At 33.7% G+C, this 16548-nt stretch overlaps 1 protein-coding gene across 6 annotated transcripts in view; it reads left to right on the top strand.

Moving 5' to 3' along the window:
* The window catches only part of LOC134226178 (SLIT-ROBO Rho GTPase-activating protein 1-like), a 267693-nt gene that overhangs the window by 157185 nt on the left and 93960 nt on the right, over positions 1-16548 (top strand). The gene's annotated exons all lie outside the window — the stretch shown is intronic.

Here is a 16548-nt window from a genome sequence, read left to right as displayed (position 1 = left end):
TGCGGAAACTTGTTTCCAACTGATAGGGGAACTGTTCCATTTTCCATCTCACTGAACATATATTCATTTTATCGCAAAACAGAGAAATATAGCACCAATCTTGTCGCTTCTTTTTGCTAACATGCGTGCTCACTGCTGAAAAAAATCACAAAACTAAAAAAAAAACAAATCAAATCCCTTTTCATTGCTTTATTTTTGATGGGATGGAAATGGGAGCTAAGAGATGAAGTGCCAAACCGTTCCCCTATATAAATGAAATTTGAAGAAACTTGTAAGAAGGCAGAACTAAGCCGATAGGGTGTATGTCTGTCCAAAGATTTTCGGCGACGACGTTTTCAGTGTCACACTGAAGCTTATTTTAGTCGGAAGCGTGAGTCAAGAACTTCTAAGGAATTTATCGCGGAATATCTAAAAAAAAACTTTAAAAATTAAAAAATTAAAAAATTGTGAATTTAAAACTTAAAAATTTTAAAAGATTTAAAATTAAAAAATTTAAAATTTAAAAATTTAAAATTTTAAAATTTAAAAATTTAAAAAATGAAAAATTCAAAAATTTATTAATTCAAAAATTTTAACATTTAAAAATTTAAAAATTTAAAAGTTTAAGGATTTAAAAATTAAAAATTTATAAATTAGAAAATTTGAAAAATTTAAAAATTTAAGAATTTAAAAATTTAAAATTTAAAATTTAAGAATTTAAAAATTAAAATTTAAAAATTTAAAATTTAAAAATTTAAAATTTAAAATTTAAAAATTTAAAAATTAAAAATTTAAAATTTAAAAATTTAAAAATTTAAAAATTTAAAATTTAAAATTTAAAGATTTAAAATTTAAAAATTTGAAAATTTAAAGAATTTAACAATTTAGAAATTTAGAAATTTAAAAATTTTAATATTTAAAAGTTTAAAAATTTAAAAATTTTAAAAATTAAAAATTTAAAAATTCAAAAATTAAAAACTTAAAGATTCAAAAATTTAAAATTTTGAAAATTTAGAAATTTAGAAATTTAAAAATTTAAAAATTTAAAAATTTAAAAATTTAAAAATTTAAAAATTTAAAAATTTAAAAATTTAAAAATTTAAAAATTAAAAAATTAAAAAATTAAAAAATTAAAAAATTAAAAAATTAAAAAATTAAAAAATTAAAAAATTAAAAAATTAAAAATTTAAAAATTTAAAAATTTAAAAATTTAAAAATTTAAAAATTTAAAAATTTAAAAATTTAAAAATTTAAAAATTTAAAAATTAAAAAAATTTAAAAAATTTTAAATTTTAAAATTTTAAAATTTTAAAATTTAAAAATTTTAAAATTCAAAATTTTTAAAATTTAAAATTTTCAAATTTTAAAATTTTAAAATTTAAAGATTTAAAGATTGAAAAATTTAAAATTTGAAAATTAAAAATTCAAAATTTTTTTAATTTTAAATTAAATTGTTTGAATCGCTAATTTTTAAATTTTTAAATTTTTAAATTTGTAAATTTTCGAATTGTTAAATTCTTAAATATTTAAATTTCTAAGGTTAGAAGGCAGAACTAAGCCTATATGTCTGTCCAAAGATTTTCGGCGACGACGTTTTCAGTGTCACACTGAAGCTTATTTTAGTCGGAAGCGTGAGTCAAGAACTTCTAAGGAATTTATCATGGAATATCTAAAAAAAAGCTTTAAAAATTAAAAAAATTTAAAAAAAATAAAAAATTGAGAATTTAAAAATTTAAAAACTAAAAAATGAAAAATTTCAAAATTTAAGAATTTAAAAATTTAAAAATGAAAAATTTAAAAATTTAAGAATTTAAAAATTTAAAAATTTAAAATTTTTAAAATTTAGAATTTTGAAATTTATAAATTTAAAAATTAAAAAATTCAAAAATTTAAAAATTTCAAAATTTCAAAATTTCAAAATTTCAAAATTTCAAAATTTTAAAATTTAAAAAAATAAAATTTAAAAAATTTAAAAATTTTAAAATTTGAAAATTGAAAAATTTAAAAATTTAAAAATTTAGAAATTTAAAAATTTAAAATTTGAAAAATTTAGAAATTTGAAAATTCAAAATTTCAAATTTAAAAATTTAAAATTTAAAAATTGAAAAAATTAAAAATTTAAAAATTAAAAATTGAAAAAATTAAAAATTTAAAAATTAAAAATTTAAAATTTAAAAATTTAAGAAATTAAAAAAAATAAAAATTTAAAAAATTGAAGATTTGAAAACTTGAAAATTTAAAAATTTAACAATTTAAAAATTTGAAAATTTAAAAATTAAAAAATTAAAAAATTTAAACATATAAAAATTAAAAAAATTAGAAAAATTAAAAAAATTAAAAAAAATTAAAAAAATTAAAAAAATTAAAAAAATTAAAAAAATTAAAAAAATTAAAAAAATTGAAAATTCAAAGATTTAAAAAAAAATTTAAAAACATAAGAATTTAAAAATTTAAAAATTTGAAAAATTTAAAAATTAAAAATTAAATAATTTGAAAATTTTAAAATTTTTAAATTTTCAAATTTTAAAATTTTAAAAATTCAAAATTTTAACATCTAAAAATTTTAATATTTAAAAATTTTAAAATTTTAAAATTTTAAAATTTAAAGATTTAAAGATTTAAAAATTTAAAAATTTGAAAATTAAAAAATTCAAAATTTTTTTTTTTAATTTTAAATTAAATTGTTTGAATCGCTAATTTTTTAAATTTTTAAAGTTTTAAATTTCTAAATTTTCTAATTTTTAAATTCTTAAATATTTAAATTTCTAAGGTTAGAAGGCAGAACTAAGCCTATATGTCTGTCCAAAGATTTTCGGCGACGACGTTTTCAGTGTCACACTGAAGCTTATTTTAGTCGGAAGCATGAGTAAAGAACTTCTAAGGAATTTATCGCGGAATATCTAAAAAAAGCTTTCAAAATTTAAAAAATTTAAAAAAAATAAAAAATTGAGAATTTAAAAACTTAAAAATTTAAAGATTTAAAAATTTAAAAATTTAAGAATTTAAAAATTTAAAAATTTAAAAATTTAAAAATTTAAAAATTTAAAAATTTAAAAATCTAAAAATTTAAAAATTTAAAATTTAAAATTTAAAATTTAAAAATCTAAGAATTAAAAAAAATTAAAATTTAAAAATCTAAAATTTAATAAATTAAAAAATTTAAAAATTTTAAAATTTAGAGATTTGAAAAATTAAAATTTAAAAATTTAAAAATTTAAAATTTAAAATTTAAAATTTAAAAATTTAAAAATTTAAAATTTAAAAATTTAAAATTTAAAATTTAAAAATTTAAAATTTAAAAATTTAAAATTTAAAATTTAAAATTTAAAAATTTAAAATTTAAAATTTAAAATTTAAAATTTAAAAATTAAAAAATTTAAAATTTTAATTTTAAAAATTTAAAATTTAAAAATTTAAAAATTTAAAATTTAAAAATTTAAAATTTAAAATTTAAAATTTAAAAATTTAAAATTTAAAAATTTAAAAATTTAAAATTTAAAATTTAAAATTTAAAAATTTAAAATTTAAAAATTTAAAACTTAAAAATTAAAAATTCAAAATCTAAAAATTTAAATATTCAAAAATTCAAAAATTTAAAAATATAAAAATGTAAGAATTTAAAAATTAAAAAATTTAAAAATTTAAAAATTTAAAAATTTAAAATTTGAAAATTTTAAAAATTTAAAAATTTAAAAATTTAAAAATTTAAAAATTAAAAAATTTAAAATTAAAATTTTTTAATTTTCAAATTTTTAAATTGTTTGATTCTCTAATTTTTTAAATTTTTAAAGTTTTAAATTTCTAAATTTTCCAATTTTTGAATTCTCAAATTTTTTAATTTTTAAAGCCGATTTGTTTTTTCAAATTTTTAAATTTTTAAATCTCTAAATTTTTAAATTTTTAAATCCTTAAATTTTTTAAATTCCAATTTTTTATTTTTTAAAGTTTTAAATTTTAAAATTTTAAAATTTTTAAATTCTAATTTTTTTTAAATTTCTAAATTTTTAAAATTTTTAAAAATTTAAAAATTTAAAAATTACAAAAATTAAAAATTTTAAAATTTTAAAATTTTAAAATTAAAAAATTTAAAAATTTAAAAATTTAAAAATTTAAAAATTTAAAAATTTAAAAATTTAAAAATTTAAAAATTCAAAAATTTAAAAATTTAAAAATTTAAAAATTTAAAAATTTGAAAATTTAAAAATTTAAAAATTTAAAAATTTTAAAATTGAAATTTTTTTAAAAGTTTAGAAATTTAAAAATTTAAAAACCTAAAGATTTAAAAATTTAAAATTAATTTAAAACTTAAAAAATTTAGGAATTTAAAAATTTAAGAATTTGAAAATTTTAAAATTTTAAAATTTAAGAATTTAAAAATTTAAAAATTTAAAAATTTAAAAATTTGAAGATTTAAAAATTTAAAAATTTAAAAATTTAAAAATTTAAAAATTTAAAAATTTAAATATTTAAAAAATTTAAAATTTAAAATTTAAAATTTAAAATTTAAAATTTAAAATTTAAAATTTAAAATTTAAAATTTAAAATTTAAAATTTAAAATTTAAAATTTAAAATTTAAAATTTAAAATTTAAAATTTAAAATTTAAAATTTAAAATTTAAAATTTAAAATTTAAAATTTAAAATTTAAAATTTAAAATTTAAAATTTAAAATTTAGAAATTTAAAAATTTAAAAATTTAAAAATTTAAAAATTTAAAAATTTAAAAATTTAAAAATTTAAAAATTTAAGTGAGAAGTGATAAGTTAGAAGTAAGAAATAAGAAATGCGAAGTGAGAAGTGATAAGTAAGAAGTGAAAAGTGAGAAGGAGGGAATGAAAAGTATGAAATAAGAATTGAGAAGGTAAAAGTGAGAAGTGAGAAGTAAAAAGTGAGAAGGGAAAAGTGCAAAGTGAGAAGTGAGTAGCGAAAAGTGACAACTGAGGAGTGAGCAGTGAGAAGTGAGAATTGAGGAGTGAAAAGTAGAAGTGAAAAATGAAAAATAAAAAGTGAGAAGTGAGAAATGATCACTTCTTACTTCTCACTTGTTACTTCACACATCTTACTACTCAGTACTCGCTTCCTTTTTTCGGTACAATCCTCTAACAACTCTACTCTCACTTCGAAAATCTCATTTCTCACTTCTCACTATTCACTCGAATTTCTGACTTTTCACTTCAATCAATTCCAGGATACCTGAGAATGTCCTAGAGGGATCAGAAGGACATTTGGGGTCGATTGGTGCAATGTACTTGAAAAAATTCGAATTAATTGGATTTAATATGGAATAATTGAATTTTTATTAAATTCGTTTTATCGAGGTACGTTGGCATGCTATGCAATTGCGAGGTACGCATAGGTACGCATTTGGTACATCAACTTAGAGGTATTTATGTTCAATTTTATAATTAGTGGCCTGCCAGCTAGACGGACATCCAAAATACCCATTCGGCTAAATGAGTCTCTCGGTTAAATGGCATTCGGTCAACTGATTCTAAACCATATTTATATATGCTATGAAAAATGTTTGATTTTTGGAAAAAAAATAAATGTGTTCACAATCTCGGAATCCTCTCTTACTCTATGGTCCCTTCAACATCGTGTTGGGGATATCTCACTTTATTTTAAAATTATCACATCTTCAAATTTTCAAAATTGTTGCATTTTCAATATTCTAATTCTTTGAAAATTTTGAAATTTTGATTTTTAAGTTGCTGTTATTTTTTTATTTTCAAATTTAATTTCTTTTAATTTTTTAAAATTTATTTTTTTTAATTTTAAAATTGAAAAAATATATATTTTTTTCTGATTTTGTCAAACTTTCCGTGGGAAATTCTTTGGAATTTTCACTGAAAACTATCCCACTGTAATTTTCTTAGCAATTTTTTTTTTCGAAATTTCGTCTGGATGATTTTTAAGAAATTCTTAAAATTTTCCACTGCTATTTTTTTGGTTTTCTCTGGGATTTTTTTGATGAATTTAAACTGATTTTTTTTATCTTTATTTTAGAGATTTTAAGCCCTAATTCTTTAGGATTTCTTCGGACAACTCTTCAAAATTACTACGGGAATTTCAGAATGTCTTTTCTTCTTCAAATTTATCTCCACATTTTCTACAGAATATCCTCGAAAAATTCTACAGAACTTCTTCGTAAAAATTCTCAGTATTTCGAAGCATTATATCAATTTTTAACATCATACTCAATGAAAATATCGTCAATGGCAACTGGAGCATTTTAGGTGCGCAGCGTAGTGTTGATATACTCAAACTGTATTCAGCATCAATGTTTTTCTCATCCCAATTACCCTTTTATGCGTTTGTACATTATGTATACAAGACCAGCACGGATAGTCTTATTCCACCTGATTTTTATAGACCTTATCGGGATTCGAGCCCAGTCACCTTCAGCATGATCTGCGGTGCGCTGAGCTATAGTCATGAATAATCTAGCTAATAAATTGCTCTCTCTTAAGCCATGTTAAATGTCACTATGTCGAATGTCATCTTCAAACTGGTCCAAACCGATAATGTCTGACAGATTGTGCAATTTGTTGTTCACAGTCATCCATCAGGAGAGTGGTTTTTTATGTGTCTCTTCTCTTTTTACATTCATCCAGAGTTGAGACACATGTTTCTGCTTCCGCGCAAACTGCAATCCAAACGAAAAATGCTTCCAACCTCAGATCGCCGTCGCGACGAATGCGGTCGCGGCGGTCGTCGTCACCGAGTCGGTTTCGATTCGCGCGTTGTTATTGTTTCAACAACGCTCTTCGCCGCGGCCCCAGCATCGGCAGCGATCGTTTCGATTACAAATGTGCGCGACTAATGAGATTTGAGACAAACAAATGGTTCCCATCGTCGCCCATAATCACCCAAACGCCTGGCACGCCGGATGGCATTCGTTAGTGGCAACAACCGGTCGGTAACAGGCCATAACCGCCGGATTTACGAGATGTGAAAACAAAACAACTCGTTCGTGATTTCGAAAGAATAAAAACTCCCTACAGCGTGGCGATTCGCTACAGATTTTGGGTAAAAATGGCGTCCTCCAGGCTGTTACTGGTTACGTTTCTGCTGGTGGTAGGCTTGGTTGCCTACTGCCGGGCCCAAGATAAGTATTGTGAGTTTGGTGTGATGTCAGATTGGAGAAAGGATTTCAAAAATTTTCTTTTGTATATAGCCCAAATGTATCGAGGACCGGTGATCGATTGTAGCGAGATCTTTGGATATTTGAACCATTTGAAGGAGTTCTTTAAGGACGAGTGCGGAAAACTGGACGATGGTTGTCCGTGGAAGCTACAGAAGGCGATCAAGTGGTACGGTCGAGTGGCGAAACAGATCAAACGTATGTGCGAAGGAATATGACGAACGACGAATTTGTCAGAGTTTTGAAACTGTCAGAACAAAAATAAATGGTATACAATTCATACATAAATGTTTCCTGCAGCGGTGGGTGATGTAATGAACGATTTTCCCAGTCGGACAAGCTCGACAACTAACTGCAACCAGGTCCGAAAACCGTGTCTTATCTTATTTTGACAAGTTAATTGGGCATCATAACTCAACCGCTCGCGCGGGGTTCGTTTGTAAAATATACGCAGCACAGGACACCGACCGTAGCTACCCGCACTATCATCATTTATTCGGTGAGCATTTATCATCTGCGGTGTGGGATTTATGAACATTCTGCTTTTTTTATTGTGCCAGGAGTGTATGTATGGGAAATCATTTAAATTTTCAATTTACAACCCGTCGAACGAAGCATAAGTTCACCGCAGTCATATTTTTTGCAAAGCGAAAAATTGAAGTTGGTATGCTAATTATAATGAAAAGTTCTCAACTTTGATATCTGCAATTGACCAGTTATTAACTGCGAGGTTTCTAAGCCAAGTTAACATTTTTGCATTCGTATATCATGAGGCTAACGATGATACTTTTAAGCCCAGGGCAGTCGAGAAAATTTCCCACCCGAAAGTCTATTAAATGGTAGTGGATACGGGACTTTGGCAGACTCCGAAGTTGAATTTATCAAACTGTTTTTCGACTGTTTTCTGTTCATATACTTAACCAGCGTATCTTATGTCCTTGCTGATGTCAGTGCTTGCTATTGAAAATCAGCAAATAAATATACAAACAAGTCTCGAGTGTTAATGACCATACCATTGTGATGTGTTAAGCCACCGTGCAAATCAACCAACAATACGATAGTGCACCAACCACGTGAGGCTCAGGCAGCTTGTGCCCCACGAGAACGATGCAAGTTAGCCTTTATGGCATTTTCATATACACAGTCTCGCCGATTTTATCTTGTCATGTTGGCTGACGATGCGACACGCAAAACAACCACCAATCACATACGAGTCGCCTTTCTGAATAGAGATTGATAACAAACTGAAATAAAATACAATAATGTATACAATTAAATGTTTTCTACCAACAATTAGATTTTTTTTATTAATCTTCAAGTGTTATTAAATTTGTTAAAGATCTATTTTCTTTCAAACCATAAGTAGCCACTGTGAATAAGGATGCTGTTCAGTTAGTGAAGAATGACAAACAGAAAAACTTTTTTTTAAATATACGATAGGGACCCGTTTGTGACCAATTTGAATGATCGATTGTTATTTTGCCCTTTCCGGGATAGTTCAAATGTATGAAGGTAATTTTATTTCCATTATTCATTCCGCGGGGTCCACGTTAGGCTCTCTCTAAGTTCGTGGTTAGGTGATGCCATTGTATGATTAATGTGCGGAAGTTGTACGGCAAAAGCGTGTACATCCTATGCATGGTTTAGCAACGATGCCGGAGGAAATATTCAGTCGTTTGTCATATTCGTCTGCCTTCCATCCGTAGACAGTGAAATTATTTATAAATCGTTTTTAATGGAATCACTTTATAGAATTTAAAAATCCAAACAAAAAAATGAAAAAGATTTACCCTGTATTTCGGCAAAACACAACATTCAAAGGATTGTGGTTTTTACACCCAAATAGTTCGCCGCAATTCTCTTAAAAGATGCCTACAATAAACTGCCCAAAGGGCAGGTTTTTACCTATTTTATATACAGACGACCAGGCTTGTAAAATGTCATCTGCATGTCATTTTACTAATTTGTTCATAACTTTCTTCAGAAGCCAAATTTACTTTCAAATTTTAGATGCACGCATAACGATTGAGTAGTACTATATTTTTGTCCAAAGGTACATTGCTCTAAATATAACATCTGAGACTAGAGAGTGAAATCTCTCCAAAATGTCACGTGTCATTTGACATAATGTCATTTGAATGACATTTTGCCTCCCACGCCCCAGATTACATATTTACAGCAATGTCTCGTTAGACAAAGTTGTAGCCACATTTAAGCGCTATAAGTTCGTCATACTTGATAGTTGATAGCTAACTACTGAAAAAAGTTCTGGGAAAATTATGCAAACGAATGCAAATGACATTTTACAACACTGCAGACGACCATATAGGTGCTTGCTGATTTTGAAAGAAAACCGCACAGCCACATAAGCCCATAAGCACTTTGCATTACCGCAAGCTGACCGCTGCTGGCTGAGAGTGTATCGCTAACAAATCGCATGTCCGTAAACAAAACGTTCGAAGTGAAAACGAACAGATGTGCCGCACTTGCAATTTTGCAGTGCTTCTCAATTCCGGATCGGTTGTATTTCGGTCAATGTCATGTTTTCCTTTCTCGTATACGCACACTTGGGCGTAAATGATATGAGATCACTCATAAAAACATACAACATCGCGTAACAGAATATTACTCTGAATATAATATGTTTGAATTGAGAAAGAAATTTCAGTGCCATTTGTTATGTGTTGGGCTCTTACGTCACTGATTTCAAATTAAAAGCAATGTCATGTTGGCCAATGCTATAGAATTATGCTCCGTTCTTCAAGTTTGCTTAGCTTAGCTTAGCTTTTACTGACTGATATCTATGGTTGCTACTCCGTGAATGACCAGAATCAATTACATTGCAGAAAGAATCAATTGAATAATTGACAGGGATTGTTCAAGCACTCTCAGTGACTGAAATGTTCAAATGATCAATAACAGCGCCGGCCCCTTATTTATGGTCAGTAAGGAAGAGGGAAGGAATATTAGAAGTTTTTACTATTTGAAGCGTCTCGTTCTTCCTGGTATTCGTCCACAAACGTTTTGATTAGTTAAAACGACTTGTCTCTTCAGGCGCGTCTTGATGCCCTTGGAGCGTCGTTCCGTGGACATTGTTGGAGTTCGACGAAGACGAAAGAGCGATCTGTAAGGCGGAAGGCCACGCAGCTCAAACGAGATGGGTTACAGGTATTGGAGCGATGATTACCTTGAAAATTGTGCGCCTTCCTTGTATAATTTGCTACAAACGGCCAACCTACTGGATTCGTGACTAAGTTTGACAATGTCTGCTTGCTGGCAGACTAGCGGACTCTGTGAAAGAGTCTCCTGGTCATGCGACTTGGTTTGGTGATTTGAATCAGATCTGCAACATCGCGCTGAACATCCTTCAACGCTAACTTAATAATTCCTCGCTTGTCAACTCCTTGGACAGTTTGCACACTAGCTTTAAGATATCCCACCTTTGGGTCAGCTGCTTCTGGGGCGCCCCGGGATCCACAATAACCACCTGAAGGGGTATCACCTTGTCGTGCCATTTCGTCAGCTGGTAATTCTTAGCGCTTCCAAAACATATTCGTCAACCATTAAGAAGTAGGTTGCCCTCGTCGTAGCACTGTGCAATAAACCCTAATGGAAGCGGCTGGAGGTTAGCGCTGGCTGGTGCCGTCATGCCATAGTTTGGCACGTGAGTAAGGGGGCGTGTATTAAGAACACCGTCAATGCGTTCCGCAGTGGTTACTGAGGATGTAAGACTCTGCTAAGGTGTCGTTCTACCGACTGGAATATGTACTTCCAACTTCTATCCATGTAAGGAGACGCCGGTGGGTTGAACTGTCACACCGTAGACATTATCCTTGTTCTATATTCTCTAAGTAAAAGTAATCTTCCAATGCATTTTCACCTCGCCAACTCTATGTTGTCAAAAATGGTTCAAAAATGCACAATATACACGGTCTTGGGCCATTTGGCCGAATTCCGTTTAGCCGAATGTCGTTTGACCGAATAGTTGAAAATAAACTTAGATTGTGAGTATTGAAAAGTGAGTGATGTAATGAGAAATTGGAGTGAGAAATTCGATGTGAAATGTAAAAACTGCGAAGTGAGAAGTGGAAAGTGAATAATGAAAAGCGTTAAAAAAATTAAAAGTGAGAAGAGTAAATGAGAAGTGGAAGTATGAAGTATTTATTAATTACCAGACTAAGGCCGGAGTGGCCTGTGCTGCACATAAAAGTCTTCTCCATTCAGTTCGGTTCATGGCTGCACTTCGCCAACCACGCAGTCTGCGGAGGGTCCGCAAATCGTCCTCCACCTGATCGATCCACCTTGCCCGCTGTGCACCTCGCCTTCTTGTTCCCGTCGGATCGTTGTCGAGAACCATTTTCACCGGATTACTGTCTGACTTCCGATTTTCGCGGTGTGAACGATGGATGGTTCTCCCAACAGCTGATGCAACTCGTGGTTCATTCGCCTCCTCCACGTACCGTCCGCCATCTGCACCCCACCATAGATGGTACGCAACACTTTCCTTTCAAAAACTCCCAGTGCGCATTGGTCTTCCACCAGCATCGTCTAGGTCTCGTGTCCGTAGAGAACTACCGGTCTTATAAGCGTTTTGTAGATAGTCAGTTTGGTACGGCGGCGAACTCTACTCGATCGGAGCGTCTTGCGGAGTCCTAAGTACGTACGATTTCCAGCCACTATGCGTCTCCGAATTTCTCTGCTGGTATCGTTATCGGTGGTCACCAGTGAGCCCAAGTACACAAATTCTTCTACCACCTCGATTTCGTCACCACCGATAGAAACTCGTGGTGGGTGGCTTACATTGACCTCTCTTGAGCCTCTTCCTACCATGTACTTCGTCTTCGACGTGTTGATGACTACTCCAATCCGTTTGGCTTCGCTTTTCAGTCTGATGTAGGCTTCCTCCATCCTCTCAAAGTTACGTGCAATGATATCAATGTCGTCGGCGAAACCAAATAACTGGACGGACTTCGTGAAAATCGTACCACTCGTGTCAATTCCTGCCCTTCGTATTACTCCCTCCAAAGCGATATTGAATAGCAGACACGAAAGACCATGACCTTGCCGTAACCCTCAACGTGTTTCGAAGGAACTCGAGAATGCCCCTGAAACTCGAACTACGCACATCACCCGATCCATCGTCGTCTTGATCAACCGTATCAGTTTATCCGGAAATCCGTTGTCGTACATTAGCTGCCATAGCTGGTCCCGATCGATTGTATCATATGCGGTTTTGAAGGCGATAAATAGATGATGTGTGGGCAGGTTGTATTCGCGGCATTTCTGCAATACCTGATGTATGGCAAACACCTGGTCTGTGGTAGAGCGTTCACCCATAAATCCCGCCTGGTACTGCCCCACGAACTCTCTTGTAATTGGTGTTAGTCAGCGGCATAAAATTTTGGAGAGTACCTTGTAGGCGGCGTTAAGCAATGTGATTGCGCGGTAGTTGCTACAATCCAGCTTATCGCCCTTTTTGTAGATGAGACACCCGACACCTTCCATTCACTCCTGCGGCAGAACCTCATCCTCCCAAACCTTGGTAATCACCCAGTGCAGTGCTCTAGCCAATGCCTCACCACCGTGTTTAAAGAGCTCTCCTGGTAGTTGATCAACTCCAGGGGCTTTGTTGTTTTTTAGCAGGCCGATCTCCTCCTGGATTTCCTGGAGATTCGGAGCCGGAAGTTACATGTCCGCGTGCTTCTAGGTTCATTACCATACCGCCACCGTTGTCTGCCATATCGCCATTCAGGTGCTCTTCGTAGTGCTGCCGCCACCTTTGGATCACCTCACGCTCGTTTGTAAGAAGGTTCCCGTTTATGTCCTTAATACACATATCGGGCTGTGGCACGTGGCCCTTACGTGAACGATTCAACTTCTCATAGAACTTTCATGCGTTATTAGCGCGGTACAGCTCCTTCGTCTCTTCACAGTCTCGATCTTCCTGCTGGCGTTTTTTGCTCCGGAAAATCGAGTTTTGTCTGTTCCACGCCCGTTTGTATCGTGCCTCGTTCGCCCTCGTGCGGTGTTGCAGCAATCTCGCCCATGCTGCATTCTTCTCCTCAACTAACTGCTCACATTCGCCGTCATACCAGTCGTTTCTCTGATCCGGAGCCACCGTGCCTAGTGCAGCGGTTGTGGTGCTTCCAATGGCGGATCGAATATCTCTCCAGCCATCTTCAAGAGATGCTGCGCCTAGCTGCTCTTCCGTTGGGAGTGCCTCTTCCAGCTGCCCGTAGTCATGGGCTAGTCTACCGTCTTGTAGCCGCCCAATGTTTAGCCGCGCCGAACGACTCCGACGCGTGTTGTACACCGTCGAGAGTTTTAAGCGCAGACATACTGCAACGAGGTAGTGGTCGGATTCAATATTCGCACTGCGGTAAGTGCGTACGTTCGTGATGTCGGAGAAGAATTCACCGTCGATTAGAACGTGGTCGATTTAGTTTTCCGTTACTTGATTTCCATGTGGCCTTGAGGTGATTTCCATGTGGCCTTGTGGATTTTCTTGCGGGGGAAGAAAGTGCTTCGGACTACCATTCCGCGGGAGGCTGCAAAGTTTATGCACCGTTGGCCGTTGTCGTTCGATACGGAATGCAGACTTTCTGGTCCGATGACCGGTCTATACATTTCCTCCCTTCCTACCTGAACGTTCATGTCACCGATGACGATTTTGACGTCCCGCTGAGGGCATCCATCGTATGTCTGCACAAGCTGTGCATAGAACGCTTCTTTCTCGTCGTCGGGTCTCCCTTCGTGTGGGCTGTGTACGTTTATGATGCTATTGTTGAAGATTCGGCCTTCTATCTTCAGCTTGCACATCCTTGCGATGATTGGCTGCCACCCAATCACGCGTTGGCGCATCTTTCCCAGCACTATGAAGCCGGTTCCCAGCTCGTTGTGTTACCGAACCATGGTCTGCAACAATGAAGGCGGTTTCACTCTATGCGTAGAATTAGCAATGAATATTTTATAGGATCAGCTAGAACTTAAACCTTTTTGGAACGGTAGGTTGGCTCATGATCATAATTGCTTAACTTATATTTTTGAATTGTATAAATTACCACTAAACCCTACTAATGATTATGACCAAAAATAAATATAAATTTCTTAAGAGTGCTACCGAACGGTAACATTTATTTATTATTTGTATGGAGTGGAAAGATAGGGACAAGTTTTGTGAAGCTAGATTCAACCGTCAATTTAAATTGGGTGGACGATGAATATGGGGATGAACCAGATGATGTGGTCTTGTTGGTTGCCAAATTTGGCTACCAAAGTGAGCAACAATATGCAGCTATAGAGGCGGAAATATGGGCCGTTAGCCTGCACTGGAAAGCCGATGGGGTAGAAGGAGAAACAAAAAAAAGGGAGGCCATTCGAGACACGTTCGTCATTCGAGGAAGAAGTGCTCCGTTTTTCCCAAGAATTCGCTAGTCCGCGTGTGAAATCCGGTTTCGGACCGGGAGTGGAGATTTTTTGAAAGTTATTAGCCAGCGCCGTCCCACTACTAGCCGCCGGGGAATTCCGGAATAAGTTTATTACTCATCCACCAAGGTATCCGACCGCCATCTTGTCCGTGGTGTTTGGTGACGCAGCCCAGCGAATACTCAACGCTGCTCGCCGTGTTGGCCCTTCGTGCCACCTGATTCCAATCACCGGCCTCCGTGCATTATTATCTCGGCAAAGCAAACTCCATCTCGTAGACCGCCCTCCTGCCACCCGTCATCATTGTATGTGCTGGCCATTCCCGCCCATCGACCACCTCGTGGGATCCGGCGCTCGATTACCGGTGCCCGAATTACCGGCGCTCGGTTACCGGCGGTGATCTCCGACACAATAACGCTGGACTCGACGACATAAATCATCGCGCAATTGCCGACCGGCACCCCGCATCATCCGCAACACGCTACCTTTCTACGTGTTTCATCGTGGTGCCAGTACCGGTCCCGGCCTTCCCCTGTACCGTACCGCCCGCCCCGATCGGTCAATAAACCAGAAAGGTAAAGTTCAATTAAATTTGATTGTTCTAGGATTTCCACTCTTCGAAAACTCCCCACGCTCACACACCCTGGGACCCGGGATAAAGAGGCCTTTCGCGCCCACCCGGAAGCTGCCGTTGGTCAGACCAGCAGCTTGGGGTCTAGGCGAGTCCTTCCGGGACAGCGAGGAATCCAGGGTCATAACGTTTCATTGGCGCCCAACGTAAAAGTAACCTATTGAGGTTCCTAGGAGGAAAAATATCTTCGGATATTTTTCCTCAATTAGCGTTGGGGAGTTTTCGAGATTAGAATATCTCAAATCCACTCTGGTCACATTAGGTGTCAAAACAATATATTTTGATTTGCCCGCTGGTGAAGCTCTGGTACTAGTATCGATTTGGGGAGAGCACATCGCGAATAATTATAATTAGTCACTTCCAAGGGTTAGGTTCTTTCCGATCTGGAAGCAAAAGCTTGAGACCTTTAGGTGTTTGAATAACAGACGAACCTGAACAACATAACGATTAAAGGTCGGATGTTTGGGATTATTCTCGTAGGGTAAATGCCCTAAATACCTTCCACGACTCTTTATTCTTCCACGTTTCGAACCATGCCACCTCGCGTGTCCGTGTCCGGACCGGACTTTAATGTGCTTTATCGCGGAATGCGGGTAGACCATCTGTCACCCGGGGAGCTTGATTACGAGCTCCTGCTTCGTAATGTCGTCATCGCGGACGACGAATCGCGGTGTAAGCGACGCAGGAGACTGAAGCAAATATTGAAAGATGAAAGAGAAGGTCACGAATTTATTATTCATTATGATCAGGAGATCGACTTGGATGCGTGTAGTTATTTTTTTAGGGAACTCGAACAAAAACTTGCTAGAACCAGCAATATGCAAATTAAGAACACGTACAGGGCTCGGCTACTGCATTTAGGTCATCGACTCGCCGTGATAAAGAATCACGCAATCGGAGAGCTAAAAGTGAAGGCCGGCGAAGCTTTCAGAAGCGTGTTGAACCTTTTTTCGGAACACTTCTGGTCAGACGATGCTTTTTTTTGCGGAATCTGAACTGGAAGCCGATAGTGAGGACGAACGTCTTGATGAAGCTGCTGGAGAAATGGAACCACCGCCAACCCCGGCTCCCAGATCGAGACGGTCATTAGGCGCAATTCCTAAACAACCTCAATATGTAACAGGGGAGCAATTTAATCAAGCGATGACGGATATCGGAAGCTTGTTTAAGGCTCTATCAACCCAAATCAGTGGGCTGAAGGAAGATATGAAGGGACCTCCTCCACCTACTCATGCCCCAAAACTCAATAGCACAAATCCATTCCTTGAGCCTCAGGAAGCTCCACAAGTACTTCCTGCGGCTCCGCGAGTAAATTGGGCCGATTTTGAAAGTGGTGCAAGACCTATGACAGGTCCAAAAACCATTCGTAA

Source organism: Armigeres subalbatus, chromosome 3 (assembly GCF_024139115.2).
Source record: "Armigeres subalbatus isolate Guangzhou_Male chromosome 3, GZ_Asu_2, whole genome shotgun sequence".
Lineage (NCBI taxonomy): Eukaryota > Metazoa > Arthropoda > Insecta > Diptera > Culicidae > Armigeres > Armigeres subalbatus.
The sequence above is the reverse complement of the archived record's forward strand: the minus strand, read 5'-3'. Positions and strand labels throughout refer to the sequence as shown.